The sequence below is a fragment of the Varroa destructor genome, unplaced genomic scaffold, assembly GCF_002443255.2.
Source record: "Varroa destructor unplaced genomic scaffold, Vdes_3.0 BEIS01000006.1, whole genome shotgun sequence".
Lineage (NCBI taxonomy): Eukaryota > Metazoa > Arthropoda > Arachnida > Mesostigmata > Varroidae > Varroa > Varroa destructor.
Genome location: NW_019211459.1, coordinates 28,902,024 through 28,919,738, shown reverse-complemented (window position 1 = coordinate 28,919,738; position 17,715 = coordinate 28,902,024). Strand labels below are relative to the sequence as shown.

Here is a 17,715-nt window from a genome sequence, read left to right as displayed (position 1 = left end):
ACATTTACATGTTACATATACTACTATTTTATCATATACCTACTTTGTGGACGAAAGAGCTCGTATAGATGCTTTATATTTGTTAGTATTAGTTTGGCATTGCTGACACATATCCTTTGACATGCTTTGATGCATTGGTCCGGATGCGAAATTAGTCAGCATATAATCTATACTGAATCTGCTCTGAGATTGAATCTCTAACATAGAAAACTTACAAAGAGAAGCAAAAATAGGAAATTTAGGGAACACTACAGAAATAGTACCAACTTATCGTAATAAGGGAATTCTTGCTATGAATTATCTACTTCCGATTCTTCAAATGACTCCACATCCAATGAAATATTTAAGTGTTTATCATAAGCTCTGCAGTCTTGGTAGAACGGTTATTCCTTTCATTTATCTTCCTAGCATTAGCGGCCCTGGGCTGGAAGAAATCAGGCCAAGTTTTTTGATGACCTAGAATGCTTGAATTTATATTTCAAAAGAGCTTTTAAGTGATTGGGATAGTTGTATAAAGATGTCGACAAAGATAGAATTGCGTTGTCATGACATGTTTTGTAAGTTATAGCGTCGTCTGTCTCGCGCAGCTCTCATCAAACAAAGAGGTTGTGTTAAGTATTGTAGTACCAAGGGACTATTTTGTGCTAATTCCCAAAAGACTGTTTCCGATGCACAATTGATGAAGTCAGTCCATTGAACCTATAAGCAGCGAGTACCAAAAAGTAAACGGAAAAGATTTAACTTGTTAGGGAAAACCTGTAACGGTTTTTCGGAAGTAATTAGCAAGTGCGCGGACTGCTGACCGAACAAATGTTTAAGGTTGTTTATTTGCATTTAGAGGAAGAAAAACAATCATATTGTATAAACATAGAAATGAGAAATCATTTTTGGGGTAATGTGCTTTAATTGCCCAACAAGCAGCTCGCATGATACAACAGAAATATTGCACCATTTCTTGTGCAGATGTATGTAGCCCTGGGCAAACGAAAACCCACTACCCCACATAACTAATAAGGCAAGATCTACCTTCCTGGAGGACGATTGCGAAGAAAGGCTGCTGAAACTTTAGACTCCTCTTATGGCATGAAAGCTAACGGAATTCTTGGAAGTCTATTTGTGCCTTTCGGATGAAGAGCACTGATTCCGCAAGGGACGTTTTGCCCTCTTGGCATGTGACATGCTGCTTCAGGAGGCACATCGTGTCCCTGGGTTCGAAGTCGGTGTTTGAAACTGGTCCTAGAAAATATAATTAATAAAGTGTAACGACTATAGAGTTTCACAAAACACGCTACATTTAGTCAGGGTCATATTGCACGAAATCTCATAGAATATAGATGACGGAATGGCCCAGCTGAGGCCGTTCCTCTAATCAACTAGAGTTGCACAGAGTTATAACCTGGGCCCTCTGCTGCTCTCCTGCCACCTTGTGTTCAAAACAGGTTTGACAGAACAAATGGAAACGTTGCTGTACGCAGCTAATCTAGGCAGTATTTTTCTATTTCCAAAAGGCTGCTCTGTTGCGCCCATGAGGTTGAATTGTTGATCAACTTAGGCAAGGCAGACGCAGAAATTCCGTCGTTCAGGCTACCGCGCTACTTCCGATACTCGCCAGAAACCTTAAAGAACCAGGGTGTGATTTTTCCCACGCACGACCGAACTTCAAGGAACGCATCGTGGATAGGACGTAGTAAAAGATAGTGGCGAGATGTGTGAGACTGCGTACGCCTTTAAGACTTTTCTTACCCATGGTGTTGGCCTTATTCGAAATACAGGTAGCTCCAACTGCTTTTCACGGAACCCAAATTGTCCGTGATTATCTCTCATAGAAGCAGTTCAAAAGATTTGACCAAGTCAAACCTTATTCTTAAGACGCGCTATGGGGCTGCATCTTTCATCATTGACTAGGTATGTGTACCTCTGGACGACATATTGGTATTCGTTGGGAATCTGAAACGCAAATTCAAGACAAAACGAATCGGCACATAGTTGCACGTTTGCAGTTTCTAGATTTTATCACATCTTATGTCGAACAGTGGCTTTTAATCTGCCAGGGCTCCGTGTATCTGCACAGACGTCGTGCAGTATGCTTCAGACACCATGCGACGTCATGCACGATAGTACTATTGTTTGGCAACCCTTACGCTTTTGCTCATCGATCTGTGAAATTAAAAAAAATTGTTTCAGATTCTATGTTTATACAATACAATTGTATTTCTTTAAACATAAAAACCGAAAATGTTAGTGAGCGAGCCTTGTATCGGGGATATAAGGCTTCGTTTGGCCTTCTTTTTTAGCTCAGATTACTTTTCTGTAAACTGAAGTTCCATTAGAGGGGTGATACAAAAAGTGCAGAGCGAACTAAAGCTTGCACCGAAAAATGACTGACAAAAAGACTGTTTCGGTTAATCTATACCTCAGAAAAGGCTTTTTTCCTTTGCCCCAAAATACATTTTGATGATGAAATGCCTTTGTCTTTCAATACATAATTTAATATTATGACTGGTAATGCTTGCTATAAAGTCTCTAAAACTCGGTGGATCACTAACTAGCTAGTCGCTTTAAGGTACCTAAAGAAAACAACAGCCGTATTTCAATCATGACCTTATATTGAGGTGCGAAAGAAAAGCGAGTCTTTTAAGCCATCGCTTCTTATTCAGCAAAACAAACGCTTCCACGATTTTGTGGGGTTAAACTTATAAATTCGGAAAATATTACGTTATATGAAGGTTACTTATTTATTTATTTTTCTTTTGTAGAAGTTCTTTGTGCTTCGGTTACTAGAAAAATATCATTCAGAAAAAAAGCATACGTGGTTTAATCAATTATGTCTTAGGCAGTTAGAATCACCTCAATGAGCTTCACCGGAGGATAGAACAACACTCACACATTTATCACGATGTTTAGTTCAGAACAACCTCGATTTTAACAAAGTCTATTATGCTTACAAGGGGCCATAAAGGGCACTTTTATACAGAGCCAACATGGTTAATAATCTCTCAAAGGTGCTTGATGTTCTTTTCGCTTGAACTTTAGAACACGTTAAGTAACGTTATATTGAAAAGTCTACATAAACTTTAGACATTTATGTGGCGTTTTCAACTATCTTTCAATATCTTTCAGCTATATTCAATATCGAGCTATTCAATTTTCGGATGAAGTCTAATGAGGTATGTTTACATAAATAAAATAACCGTCTAGAGAATAACTAAGTTCCGGAAAGATCCTGCAAAATGTGAACGTAACGTCAATAATGTTTTTAATTCTACTTTTTAAATCTGCACCTATAAACTTATCAAAACTTTTAAAACTACACTTTTAAATGAACTGGAGAACTAAGCAACTAGACGCAGTACTAGAAGCGACAAACAGCGCTTGTTAATTTTGTGTTATTAAATGGTATATCTAAAGAGAGCTAAGAATACCAATACTGTATTCTTTAATAACGCGACGTCAGTCCCGTGCGCGAGTTTATAATTTATTTCGTACCAAATGTATAATACTTATTGAAGGTGTCATTATAGACTTATCGTAAATAGATCGAATTCTGAACTGAAAGTGAAAAAAAATCATATAGATAACTTTAGTCATCGCAAAATCCAAATTGATTTCTTTCCAGGATCATTAAGAGGGGAAGTGATTTATTTCTGTCGTCTTACACGACATATAAGCTTATAATTTATTTACTCCAGCCCACGATGTGTAAGTGTAATAAATGAGCGAGGAGGCAGACACTGCGTATTTTGTAGTATTTGTACCTACGCAACAGGTAGGACAGAACAATAAAGCCTTGTCCGAACTGTATTACGTGCTTGCATACGTAGGTGGTCAGGCCGCTGTGTAGACTGCCAGCATAGATTATCACATTAAAAGTATAGTTTCTATGTGTATTACTAATGGTTTACGCTTTAGCTCTAAATATAGGCTCTTTCGAATAAAATTAAAGTATTTAGCTTGATATCAACACATCGGTCGCCCTTAAGAAGCAAACACACTTTGGGGGAACGACGGTGACGAGGAGATGAAATAAGCTGTTCTTATTTCAGTCTCATATTTAGCCCATGCTCCAGATGGTCTTCATTTTGCAGCCGATCACCACATCAAGTAACATTTCCACGCGTCACTTGCACCGACTATACCAACTACACCGATGGCATCACTTTCTATGGGGTGGCTCGGCAGTCAGCTAACTCTTTAGCCACCCACCACTATTCACTAGTCAAATAGTCTTTCCTGTTCATGACCTGCTCATCAGGAGCAGCTGACGAGGCTTAGTCAGGAGGCATAGAGTGTTCAGGCCACCGTAGCCCAGATTCTCCGGATTCCCTGGCCACTGCCTGGGAATGTGTGTGAGAAAGCCTAATCAACGAGGTGCAATGGAGCCTCTGCCATCAAGCCTCAAATGCTTCTATCGCATGTGGTGGCCTCGATCGGCGGTCGTATCGACGCATGCTTGTTGTGCTCGGGTCCAACTCTAGATGTCTGAGGGAGCAGCTGACGAACCCTGCTCATCTTCTGCTTATAGCAAAAGTTAATGGCTTTGCTTAATCCTTCATTGCTATCGCCGTGACCTCAACACCTCTCTTGTTGAAACAGCATACCATTGGATAGGCTTGAAGGAGGATTACCTTCACACACTCGTGGTGCTACAGTTCTTTACTTAAGACCTACGGCCACCAATGCCGATGCTTTGGCGGCAAACAACGGTTAGCGGTAGTGGAAGTAGTTAGTCAGCCAGTCAAAGTTTGCTACCCCTTAGGCACCGACTGAATCAAATGTTTAACCTGATCGAACCCTGTCTTAGGCAAGTAGAATCTTGTGCGCCAGTAAGCCCCCGAGTAGTTATCTTCAAACGGAGGCTTCGATAATGAGAGGCTGACCATTCGGTATGCTGAGAAAAAGAAGAATTTTGAGTAGCGGACGGAATTAGCCATTTTGATTCGACAAAGGCAACGACACAGATGCAATTGCTTTGTTACAGCTTGGTTGCAACTTAGCCATCCTAGAAAATTGATCAAATGGCAACCCAACTGCTAGCTCCACTTGCTGCCCCAGCTTTCGCCAAAAATGACCTCCACTCTTGCTGAACCAGGCTGATGAACTTTTAGGTTTTTGATGAATAGTGACCTAGCCAGTGTAGATTATGAACCCACGCAAAGGACGGTTGTTCGACTACCAAAATGGTATCAGTTGGAACTAGCACGCCGTTTTATTCGATTGAGTTAAGATGTACTAGAGAGCATTTTTCTGTCATAACAGAACCTAAGAAACATGCTTGCAAAAAGGTATGCAAATTTCAACGCTAAGACATTAGCTATTCAAAGGAAAGGTAAATGGTCATTGAGGCCCAATCACCTCAGCCTTAAAACGCAGCGAATACAATGCAAGAAGGACATCATGGCCTCCAAAAGTTCAATGTACCTAATTCAAGGTACCTATCATAAAAATTACAACAATGACTTGTAATAGCATATCATGATACTGTAAACTGTTTACAGTATCTTATTTGCTTAACAGCTTATTTGCATACAAGAATTATTTCAAAATTCGGCGTAAGTCTTTCAAAACGAAAAACAATTATAAGAAGTTTAATTGCTAAAATATTACAGAGACTACTAAGTGGAGTATATAAATGCGTAACAGGAGTGCTTTTTTATATAGTGTTTATATAGAGGATGGATATCCGGGCTTTTCCCCCACTTTTGTTTTACTGTTTATTTAACCAATTAAACTAATAGCTTATAGTTTACTGCATAGATAGTTGTTACATTAGTTAGCATATTCACCTAATCAGCTACGCTTTAATTACCCTGTTCTAATATAAACGGATCGAATTCGCATTAAGCCTAGTTTAACCTTTTCTACTCAATAGGCCGCTCAAAATCCCATTATAGCGCATCTTTATTTCACACTTGGATGGGTACTTTTGACCTTTTCATCATAGGTATCGAAACATTGCATTTGTACTCAGATCGTTGAAGTCTACAAATTTATGGCAAAAAAAATGCTGAGATTCAACTACAGAGATACAAATTATATTTCAATTCAGAGAACTTAGCATTGCATAGGTGTTTCGGTTACAGCACTCAATTGTTGGCCTGTTTTACGTCGAAACATCAATTTTAAATACATAAGAATATATAGCATATTTATTTTGCACATCATGATCTAGCGGTTGATCAGCATATTTTAGAAATTTACTCAAAATTTACATTTTTTTCGGAGCCCCATTGGCACGTGGGAGGAACTCAACTTACATTCAGGCTCTGGCCATTGTCACGCCGAAATATCTACTTTAGATGTAGAATTATGTATAGCATTCTTGCTGACCTCGTGAAGATCTATCAATAGGTAGATCCCCTCCCTGCAAAGAACAGCACGTCAAGTTATTTTTCTTCAAACGGCATTCCCGGCTTAAAAAGTAAAATTCCAGTATAGAAACTATTAAACTGAGCCGGCAAGTGCTTTCGATTAATACCGACAAGAGCCTACGCAACATTGACCTCCGTATTAAATTCTACCTGCTACTTTGTCACATACAAAACTTCTAAGAACCTTGCTAAAATGTATTCCTACCTACAGTTTCCCCATAGATATGTATAGGGGGACAAGCATTCAAACAAGCAAAAAAAAAAAAACACAAAAAAGGATTTGATTCATGTTACAAGCGACAGTTCGATCTCAGACGTATACCTCTACAGTTATTTAGTGTCTGTTAATTCGAAATTATGCAACACCAACTCGGTTTCCTTGCTGCAGCCGTCTCGTTAGAGTGGTCTTTTTTAGCAAGTGTATTTGCGACGTTCGTCCTGCAATTACTGGCCTATTCTAATATTTTATTCGGGCTACCCTAATATAAGCTATCGCTCTACTCCAGACATACAATTTTATAAACGTTCCAATAGCAGTTCTTCTGCAGGCCTGTTATCTTAAGGGCGTTATGCCTTTGCGAGTAGAATGACTACAAGTTCTTGATTTAGCTAACTTCTTACTTGAGGTCAGCGACCCCGTGAGTTGGGTGCAGTCATTTTATTACCCTCTTCCAGCAGTAATTGGTTACCTTGCTAGAATGATTTTGCTTCCTTATCAGCATGTCTTAATAACCTCTCTAGTTGATCGCAATAAATCCATTAATATATTGCATGCATCATCCTGCTGCTTGAAGAAATAGCTCGATTGTAACACTAGCAATGTAGAACCACAGCTATGGTGTTTGACCTGTGCATGTAAAAGTCACTTCCAGCCATAATTCTGATCTGGTGCCTTTTTTCAATTATTGCCGCTTCTTAATTGAAACGATGTTATAATCTCAATACCCTGTTACATTTACCCTGTTCTATTGTTTTATTTAATCTTACCTAAGTATTTATCCAATAGGTCGTATACGCTGAGAGGGTTCAGACTTGATCAATCGGTTCTCAGATGAACTAAATTAGCCTTCCTCCCCCCATAGGCAAAAAACTACATCTGGGAAAAGGTATTTTCGCATATTTGAAAAGTGAGCTGTGATGGTTCATATAGGATCAAAAAACTACTTAGGCAAAGACGACAATTTTACGACTAAAAAATCGAAATTTTCCTCTAAACGTAATGTCTCTTGAAGGACGAACATAAATCTCGTAGAATGGTAATGCACACTTCTTGTCAGCTGAAGCTCTAGCACCCCCTCCCCCACCCCTAAAGTCTGACCGACCTACGAAGTCGCTTTGGCTCAGACAAACAGACACTGAGCTTTAGTGGCATATTATCCGGTCTTCGTTCCGCTCTTCTCTTGCGATTCAATTAATTTCACTTGTTGATATCACACCCAACCTAATGAAAATTATAGTATGCACCAAAAATGACCCCCTTACGGTTTCCCTGCTGATCTAATTCGTTAATAAATTGGCAGCGTTTTATCATTCCGTTTTAATAGGAACAGATTGTATTCGTGTTACAGCTGGCGTACCCTTCCAGTTGAAATTTACTATAAATTCGCTCAGCACGATGCTTATACAAACATTTTTTGCCATAGTCACATAAACATACCGATATGGTTCTAGCCTCTTCCGTGCCAAAATATCAATTTAAGGTATAAAAATGTGTATAGCATTTCTATTCAGCTCGTGAAGACCTACAAATTGACAGCAAAAAATACACTTCATAGATGAAGCACGATAGTAAGTTTTCTTAGTTTTCAAATAGCAGTTCCGATTGAAAAAAGAACTCAAATTTAATTATGAAAACCTAAATTATATTGAAATTCAGCTCATCAATAGCTTTTGATTTCAAGCAAGAAATATTCCTCTACACCAACCTTCACATGAAAATGTGCATCTCAATTTTTGGGTTTTCCATACCCAAGTATCTATTTTAGATACTGTAACATATATTTCATCCGCACACAGCTCCTCACAATTTATTGATTGGCGCCAAAAAAGTATCGCTCTGCGTTTTCTCTTAATAATATCTTTCAAAGTATATTTGGAACCAAGATAGCGTCGCACAAATCTTCGCCGTATCATCTGTTTCATCTTCTGTATTGAGATGTGTGTTCAAAATTTACTTGACAGACAGTCCTTCAAAGCTTCCTCGGAACCGACTTTCATCTCGTTGTCGTATGGGAAGAACAGATGTTTTTTTCGGGTATCCGTTTGCAACATGCATAGCATTTTGTTTTATCGATTGTTGATGTATCGACTGATACCCTTTCTACATGAACTTTATGCAAATAGCTGACCATCATTTATCTTATCAAGAACATCTTTTAATCCTTTCAAATGTGTCTCAGATCAGCCCGTACAATTTCTCCACTGAGATGTACGAACAATTCGTAACAAAACAAACGTATTTTATCTTCAAACGGGCACCACTAGCGAAAGAAAGATTTGATGCGCATTACGCCTGGTAAACATAACTTCTAGTTAAATTACAGGGGTACACCTTCATAATTATTCCATTGCAATTCACCTGAGATCTTGTATCGCCGATTCCGTTTCCTTCTTGCTGTTACCCCATTCCAATAATTATATTTTCCTAACTCAGTCAATATGTTAGCAAGATGTTGCAGTCCACGCAAATGTTCTAACAGCTCTGTTACTATGCCGCACGTAATTCATCAGCCTGTCCTAATCTTTGATTCGTGTTCTAACACCTGATTCGTTGCGTAATCTAAAGCTATATTGCAGGTTTATACCTTTAAATAAGGTGATCTAGGCTATTTATTACTTGGGGGATCAGTGACCACGTTAGCTTAATACGCTCATTCTATTATCCTGTTCTAGTAGCGATCGGCTATCTAGTTGAAACAGCCCAGCTTTGTTAATAGAACGCATTTATTTTTATTGCATTTAATTCGTAAACGCCTCGCATGTAATGGAAAGACCACTAAGCTGGATTTCAAAATTGTCTATATAAGACCACATGACTCTGAGGCCTTACCTAACCCAGCCCCTTCGACTGCTGTTTTCGATCTCCGATTGGATCGTGTTATAGCTCGAAAACCTATTGCATGCTGTTTCCTATTTCAATTAACCCTACTACTCGAATATATGCCTGGATGATTCAAATTTTATAACTGTCCTAAAGATAAGTTATTATTATTATTATTATTATTATTATTATTATAGGAGAAAAAAAAAAAACTGCTTTCCGTTTGCGCATTGCCAAAATTCACCGCTTCGCGACCAAATGTAAAAAATCAAAATTATCTAGAGCCTAAAAAAACAGACGATTATGAGAAATTCTTAACGATTACTGAGCAACTCGCCAACGATTGTTCAGATTCAGATTACGCTCTGTAGAATGAAAAAAATCGCCGAAAATGAATGGAAAAAAAAGTAACGATTCAGGCCGTGTCTTGCGCCCTTTTCAGGATAAAACTTTAGTGACCCATAGAAAATCAGCCTCATCTGATTAGTGTATGGGATCGTTTTTGGTGGGATGAGCCCATTACCCAAGACGTTTAACGGTTGATATACTAGGTAAGCGAAGAAAGATTTGTACTTTGTCGTGCTTGAATAAAATTGCCCAAAAAATTTTCATTACCAAAAACAACTGCATCCGGCCAAGCTCATTTTTTGGCATAATCTAAGACTTGAAATAAGCTTTCCTTGTGGAAAGCTATATAAAATAGTCTCGAAATTCAAGAGATGAATAATGAGTTTAGCTAGTTAAGCATGCGGCTGTGTATGCCTATTTGAATAAAATATCAGAGAAAAACAGCATTGGACTTTCTATCAAGACTGTCTAATGTAATTTTTTATCGATGTTGGCTCAGAGTAGTGAGTTGCAGTAACAAGAAAAAGATGAAAAGGAAAGCAAGTAACAGGAGTTTGCGGCGTAGGAGGTTTACTGTCTAATAAAAGTAGCTAAAAAGACTGATTCAAGAATGTTGTGACAAAGGAATGATCCGGTTCCGTTCGTAGGTCCATTTTACGAAACGGTTTTAATTCGCGAAAATTGCGCACTTATTCGGTAACTTAAGAGACTGCGCTCGTTAAGATACAACGACAGCTTGAAATAGATTCAACCTTACCCATTCATAATCTTCCAAGATATAGCAGGTACACTTTATTTAGTGGCTTACTGTGTTTCTATATGTCGATTTCTATTAGTTTGATATTAATGAACGAAAAATGTTCATAAAGAGATAAATGACGCAAATTTGAAGATTTTATTTAATCATCATTCTTCAGGGTACTGATCTGTGCTACTTAATTGGACCTCTACTAGAATGCGATTTTTTCTTCCTTCACATGAGTACATTTTGCAGAAGCGAAGCTTGACATCTCGTGCGGAAATAGCTTGGTCCAGCTCTTTGTGCTCCGTTAAACTGCGTTGTACTATTATTATCTAACCCATTTTGAACGTTTACGATGGTAATGATTACCTTGGATCGGACTGGGGAACAAATGGAGTATGTTGCAAATAATGGTATACCATAACGTCTATGTATCTGCTAAACGTATTCCATATATATACGGGTATACATGCACTGAGTTATACTACTGTTATAGGCAAATGTCCCTACTAATTGGCATTATATTGATATTTTGTCAGTTACGGACAATCATTTTTCGGATTTATAACATGTTTATATCGTGGTTGAAGTAGAAGGAAACTGCTAGCTGCCTTTTATTTCATTAAATTCAGTTGAGAGTCCGAAGTCGAATATAAAGCAAAGGCGTATAACGCTCCAGCAGCCAACCAATCTGGAGACGCAAAGCAGCCTTGCTGAGTAGTCCATAAAATACATATATATATATATATATAAGCGCCATAGAGTGAACCTTTCATTTGAGCTATCAGTGAAGAGGAAAATGTAATCATAAGTAACTCAAAACATAATACTTTTGTTTGAAAACTAGTTCTCATTTAATGTAGAACGAGTGAAAATTTGAAGTTCAGAGAGGGTTGAACCGAACGCTATACTACAGAAATAAAAACATACGCTACCCTGATTTCTGGTCTCCGTTCGGCAGCTATTTTTAGCCCTAGTTAGTGGGTATCTCAGGGTTTTTATGGCAATTTATTTGTCTATGCCAATAATAGAAAACGAATCTCTCTTCAAATTTACGTTTTACCTATATACACTCATAAACATCTATCTATTTTTTGTTGCAATAACTCAATTGCGTATAGATGTCGTTGTTGTTGATAGATTTTGCTTCTCAATGCCGTGAATATAAGATATTACATAGTTTTCAGCTATGACATAGAAGCGAGGAGAAGCCGCTTTACTCATGTACGGTGAACGCACAGCCACCGGTGCCTCGTATTCGCGCACGGACCCCATGTACAGTCATGCTAAGCTTGGAACTATGGAGTCAACGAGCTATACGTGCTGATTAAGGTATGATTTGTCGCAATTCTTTATTGGAACGTATCAATAATACGTGGATGCTAAATAAATAAAAACAGTACTAGTAGCAGCAGCATTTTCCGGTTATGGCAAAAAACAAAAAGATGCCTGCATCCTGCAGGCTTTCCGATATTAAATTGGCAATTTCGGTAGATGGCCGTCTCCGCTAAAAATAGCACCAGCAAGGACAGAAGATTCTGGAACAACATCGGGGTTTGTCCTCGTTATCACATTCCGAAGATGAGGATCCTTATGTATAAACTCTATAAAAAAAAAAGTTTTTTTCTTATTCGGTTTTGACGGAGATATACGCACATTTAAAGGTTCAGAAATTTTTTTAAGCTTAAAAAAACCGCTTCGAAAAACCGAAGCAGAATCTCGGTGTTAAAATTGCGGTGTTGATACGACTTAAGATGAATATGAAAATTCAACCCACCTGGGAAGGGTATGGCAAGATTGGTGGTCATCGCGAACTACGAGAATACGTACATACATTATGGGATTGGGTTGGAAAGACGGCCTGAGATAGTTGTTGTGCGCTTTTTTGGGAAAGGCTTCTTCTCCGCTTGGATCTACATTTTGGCTACTACCGCTGAGGGCCGAGACTCGAGGAGGGGCTGTGGCAGCGCTTTGTGTCGTAAGAGAGAGGGGTTGCGGGCGAGGGATGGGGAAGGTTGCATGAGGAGGCCTTCTTCTTGTCTTGTCCATAACAGTAGCCGCTGGGGCAGTTGAAACCCGGGCGGCTGGTCACCGTTTACTTCTTTTTCTCACTAACTCTCGCGTCCCGTCGTTCTCTTCCAACCAGCCGTTGGTATATAAGGGAAATAAGTGAGGCTTCGTCGCGGCCATCCGGTTCCTTTTTTCGCCTGCCGGTTCTTTTACTCGCATATTTCAGCCAAATTTCGCTGCTGCTGGCACTGTTCGACCAGCAGAAACGTATCGCGGAGGTAAAGAGGCGACTTGCGTCAGACAGTCCACCATTGTACCCGGTTGTACGTCCTACGCGTGTGCGCGCAGCTTTTTCGCAAAGCAGCGGACCGATTCTACCACGGCCGTCTCGTAACGTTTGCATGGCTTGCATGACTTCACGGCCTCTTCTGTATGCATACTCATCAACGATTTATAGGTGGATATTTTTCAAGCCACTCGCAGCCCTTTCCATCGCCTCCAATGCCAAGACGAGCGAGAGAAAGCTCTACCGCTTGCCAAAGACAAGAAAACCCCGTACTTCGCGCCAGCGCTGTCCGACATCCATCGGTTTTTTCGTCTAACGATCCTTCACCCCCCTTGACGCTTTTCCCCGTATCCTGCTTCAAGGAGCTCGAAAATGCTGGTTTTCGAGCAGGTCGCTTATCCTTTCCGTCCGCCTATTCTTCACCCCTATAAAGGGAGAAGCTGCTGGTGCTGCATTCCCGTGTTCGTAATCCTTCCAGGCTTTCAGTGTCCATTCTCGTTTCTCTACTACGCTAAACCCTCAGCATATACACACTATACCAGTAAAACTACGCAATGCAGCTATACTACAACTACCGTTGGTTGACTGTTTTTTTTTTCAGTCATTAAATGAAAACCGGACCGATAGTGTTTTGATCAACTTTAAATTTCCTTCCGTGTCCCCCGATTTGCTTAAGCGTTGTTAAAAAAAAGAGAGTCTCGTTGTTTTTACATTGGGAATTAAACGTGAATCGCTTAAATCAAAACCAGAGCGCTATGAAACACGTTTGTATTGTAGTTTAGTTTGATGGTATAGAAGAAGTAATCGCGTCGACATCTATTAAGGCCCTTTTCATCGGAAGTTGAACTTATAGTGATGAGACGAGCACGCAGGAGAACTGGAAGCATGCAGCAGCAGCAGTAGAGATACAACATATATCAGGGAGGGGGGAAAAGGGAAAGGGACTAAAAGCTGAGACCCAGCTAATCTTAGGAGCAAACATAACAACCAATTCCGATCCTGAGGCCTGGGGTTGGATATACCCGTTTTCCTTTTTCCTAGCTCTTTCTCGCTGTTTTTAAATATGCGCACAAGGATAATTCTGTTTGATATTCGAGCTCACATAATAGGTAAAAATCCATCGGGTTGACGAGTCCTGCCAGGACTCTATGCATCCTTTTTCTGTTTACCGTTTAAACGAGAGTAAATTGCTTTTTGGCACGGGAACAAAATGCAGCTAAATGACGTTCATAAGTCAAGTCCGACAGCCGAGGCTTACAGCGCATAGAGATACAACGCTATTCGTCCCTGCTCTATAAAAAGGACAGCGAATCAATACATTTTGCTTTGCCTTAACTGAACAGAAAGCACACGATCGTTTTCATTACGGAACAGACGATGCACGCAGTTATGTCGTTATCTAAAATAGTTACTATACCTGGAGCTGAGCATCCAGCTTCAGCCATCTTTGGTTTGCTAATCTTTTTACCTATGTGCCATATTTTTCTTACCCGTAGTACATGCTTTACTACCGGATTGGCGAAATATACACTACAGCATAGTACCTTGAAGCTGTTATGTTATATTCGTTGATCTGCGGATTACCTCCTTCACGTCCGTATATATGGCAGTTTTATCTGTTTCTGAAACGTGTATAAGAGACCTAAATGAACCTTAAACTGAAACACAAGTGCTTCTAATTTGTTCTTAGTGTTTCCTTTATCTTTCGTCTCTTGTGTGTCAGTTTACCATTCAGAAATACTTGTTCCTTTCTCTACGTTTGTTGTATTTTTATGTCTAACCCCAAAGATAAAGGTGAAGAAATGTACATCGTCGACACTTACTCTATTTCTCTGGGTCAAATAGCTACCGAAGTAGCGTAAGACATTTATGTCACGTACAGCGAAAAGTATGACCAACTGGAGTGCTCAACACTGGTTTGCAAAGTTTAAGATTCTATCTTAGAGTTGATGGATGCAGCCCGTCCTAGTCAGCCAACTAAAATACATGAAGGCAACCCCACAACGTTTTTTCAAAGGAAAACAGACGGCAATCAATTTATGAACTGTGCAAAGAAATTAGCAGATTTGAGGAAATGACTAAGAAAATAGAAGCTTGAATGCCCCATTGGGTGAGTGAGCATCACAATTCTTTGTGATGCTCACTCATTTAATACGGCACTCGCGATCAAGACACACACGGACACAACGACAAGTTCCTACGCAGAATTATCACCGGCGACGAGATCAAGTAAGGAGAAGAACAGGTAACTCGGGGAAATGTGCGTAAGTTTAGAGTTGTCTCCGTTTTAAGAAGACGATGCTTTGCACTTGAAGGAAGTAATGCTTGAGAAGAACATGGTTCGAGTCTGATTCGAGCTCTACGCTCGATACTTGGAAAATTAGGTATTGCTTCAGACGGCGGACTGGCACGAAAGCGTATGTCTATGTTCAGGCTCGAACCTGGACGACCACAAATATGATACCACAGAAATAAGGATTTCCATAGGGCCCAGTTGCACCAAGACAGAAGATCTGATAAAAAACAAAGTCGTCGTTCTTTACGACAGTGCCAGGTCGCGCATAGCGAAGGTTGTCGCAGTCCCTCTTGACAGGAAGGTTTTCCACATTCACCGTATTCTCCACTTGTTGTTATTGATAAGGGAATTAAATAACTGCATACATGATAATGCATATTCTGGTAAGAAAAAATAAATGTATCGGTTGACGGTTGGGAAAAGGCGAATATATGATAAGTTAATGGTTGCGAGTAGAGTACCGCGTATTTTGTCAAGTGGAAAAAACGCTATTGACAGAAGTTATGTTCCAATTTAATTCCTTGTCTGGTAGCGCAAATGGAAGCGCGTGAAATATTTGCAAGACTTTCGCTGCGTAAGAAGCGCATATATCGTTATAGTATGCAAAACGGTAGCGTAATTACGCCTCCATATAAGCAAAAATAGCTCTTTATAATAAGGCTACTAAAATTTCAAGTAGACGTATGTCCTTTAGGACGTTATGGCGACGTTGGACCGCATTCACTGCACTGATCGCAAACTGCCCTCGCCTAATAAAGAAATTTCTTGAAACAGTAACAATAAAAATACATCGGCTCACACACGCAGGCATACATAGTCACAATAACAGTCTGTTTGTTTATTTAGTCACACCTGTCACGCAATTTGCCATTGGCAGAGTTGAATCAGCGGTCCCTGGCTTTCTCAGCTGCTTCTAACTGAATAATACTATAGGCATAGCACGCGAGACAACATTATGTACAGCTTTTCAGTCGTTTTTTGCTTTTCGACCCGTCATAAATGTAGGATATTGCTATTATTAAGTTCCGACTACGGATTATTTACTGAGACTTCCGGCTGACCTTATAATTCGTTGAAGTTGATCGATTACCAATAAGGTTCAATCAATGAATAGTTGTATTTAGTGCCAAACGCAACTCAACAACGCAGGCTTCACCATACACTTATTAGCGTCCCTCCTGGGATGAGATTCAATAACTTAATTTTTGTCCTGTAAGAGAGGGGTAGCCCGCAGGGTTAAGAGGGTAGCACCGAAAAGCACACGTCTATCCCCGCTATTACTGCCGCTGCTGAGAGTCAACTGTCCAGCAGACCAACGCAGCATTGGTGAAGCAATGCACAGGACGAAAGGATTTATCATTATCCGCTGTACTTTTAGACTTTCTAGGAATTTTTTTGAAAATAATAAACACCATACAAATAACGAACGAAAACTTTTGCCGCACTCATCTTGCTCTTTGTATTATCGTAATTTATTGCTATCGCGTGGCTGAACAGATGATTAGAAAATATCATATAGGACCTAACGTAGGTCCGTTCAGTCGGCACGACAGAGATCCTCGAACTTGTGTGTATCGTGTAACTCCTGCGTATTAACTGTACTGATCTACTGCTTGTCGACGAAAATTCATTCAGCTTAAGCGAATGAACCTTTGAACATAGAGATTCTAAAAATACTAACTAACTTATTTTCAATTGTGTCTACTGAAATTAGTAACATGCTTTTACTGTTAGAACTTGGCGATACAAAGCTGATTTTGACAATGCACTTCTGTGTCAGGCTTGATCTATAGTTCGAATCGATATTTCCCCACCATTAACAAATGCTCAGTCGAAATTTGGGCATGCTTCGTGACTACTTAATAAAGCAGTACGCAAACGCGCGTTTACATTAGCGTATACAGAAATCTTTACAGACCTAGCGTTGTGCTTATTAACACCAGCAGATATACAGGTCATTGATAGAATGACGAGCATAAGGGAAGCCGAATGTTGTTTTGCTACTCGAAGTGATCATAGGGGATTCATATCTAAAATTATTGTCAGAAACCCAGAATGGTTCTCGACAGAAGGTACCACCGAAGGGCCGTTCTCTAGGTCTATGTCGAACTTTGCTTCTTCTGACGGCAGCGTAGACAAGCTTCTAGGCCGCGACACAAGCATGACATGTAAAGCCAAGTGTTTCACACTATGGAGAACCGTTCTGACAAATTCTACGATCAATGTATGTTGGATTGCTTGGAAGAGCTTTGGAAACTGGACAACGCGCCGTTACAGTCGAGCAGCAAGCTTCATCCAGACGTTCATTGACGAACCTTGAATGGCATAAATGTCCTTCCGGAGCTAGCTGGCAAGGACGGCAGCAAAGATCGTTGAAATTGAAAATAGACGCTATATCACATTGTTCATCATGATCTCCTAGTATTACTACAGCGCACAACGGTCTTATCTCGACAACTACAACATTACAATAGTGTCCATAATTTACAGTATGGCACACGAAGAGAGGGTTTCGATTTCTGGCATATGCATTCATTTTACAGGGTCTACGTCTGGGGGAATACACGTTTGCGACCATGATCACGCTGAGACCCCAGTCATAAGTGAGCTTGTGCGTTGCCGTTA

At 39.8% G+C, this 17,715-nt stretch overlaps 1 long non-coding RNA gene across 3 annotated transcripts in view; it reads left to right on the top strand.

Annotated features, from left to right (window-relative positions):
* LOC111252975 (uncharacterized) overlaps positions 1-17,715 on the top strand; it is a 47,249-nt gene that overhangs the window by 16,839 nt on the left and 12,695 nt on the right. The window contains exons 1-2 of one of the 3 annotated variants that reach the window (XR_015330249.1): positions 9,606-9,959; positions 11,679-11,830. The exons of 1 other annotated variant lie outside the window; for it this stretch is intronic. This is a non-coding gene — a long non-coding RNA (uncharacterized LOC111252975). Of the gene's footprint in view, positions 1-9,605; positions 9,960-11,678; positions 11,831-17,715 lie in introns of those variants that run through there. One more of the 3 variants, XR_015330248.1, reaches the window with a different exon arrangement.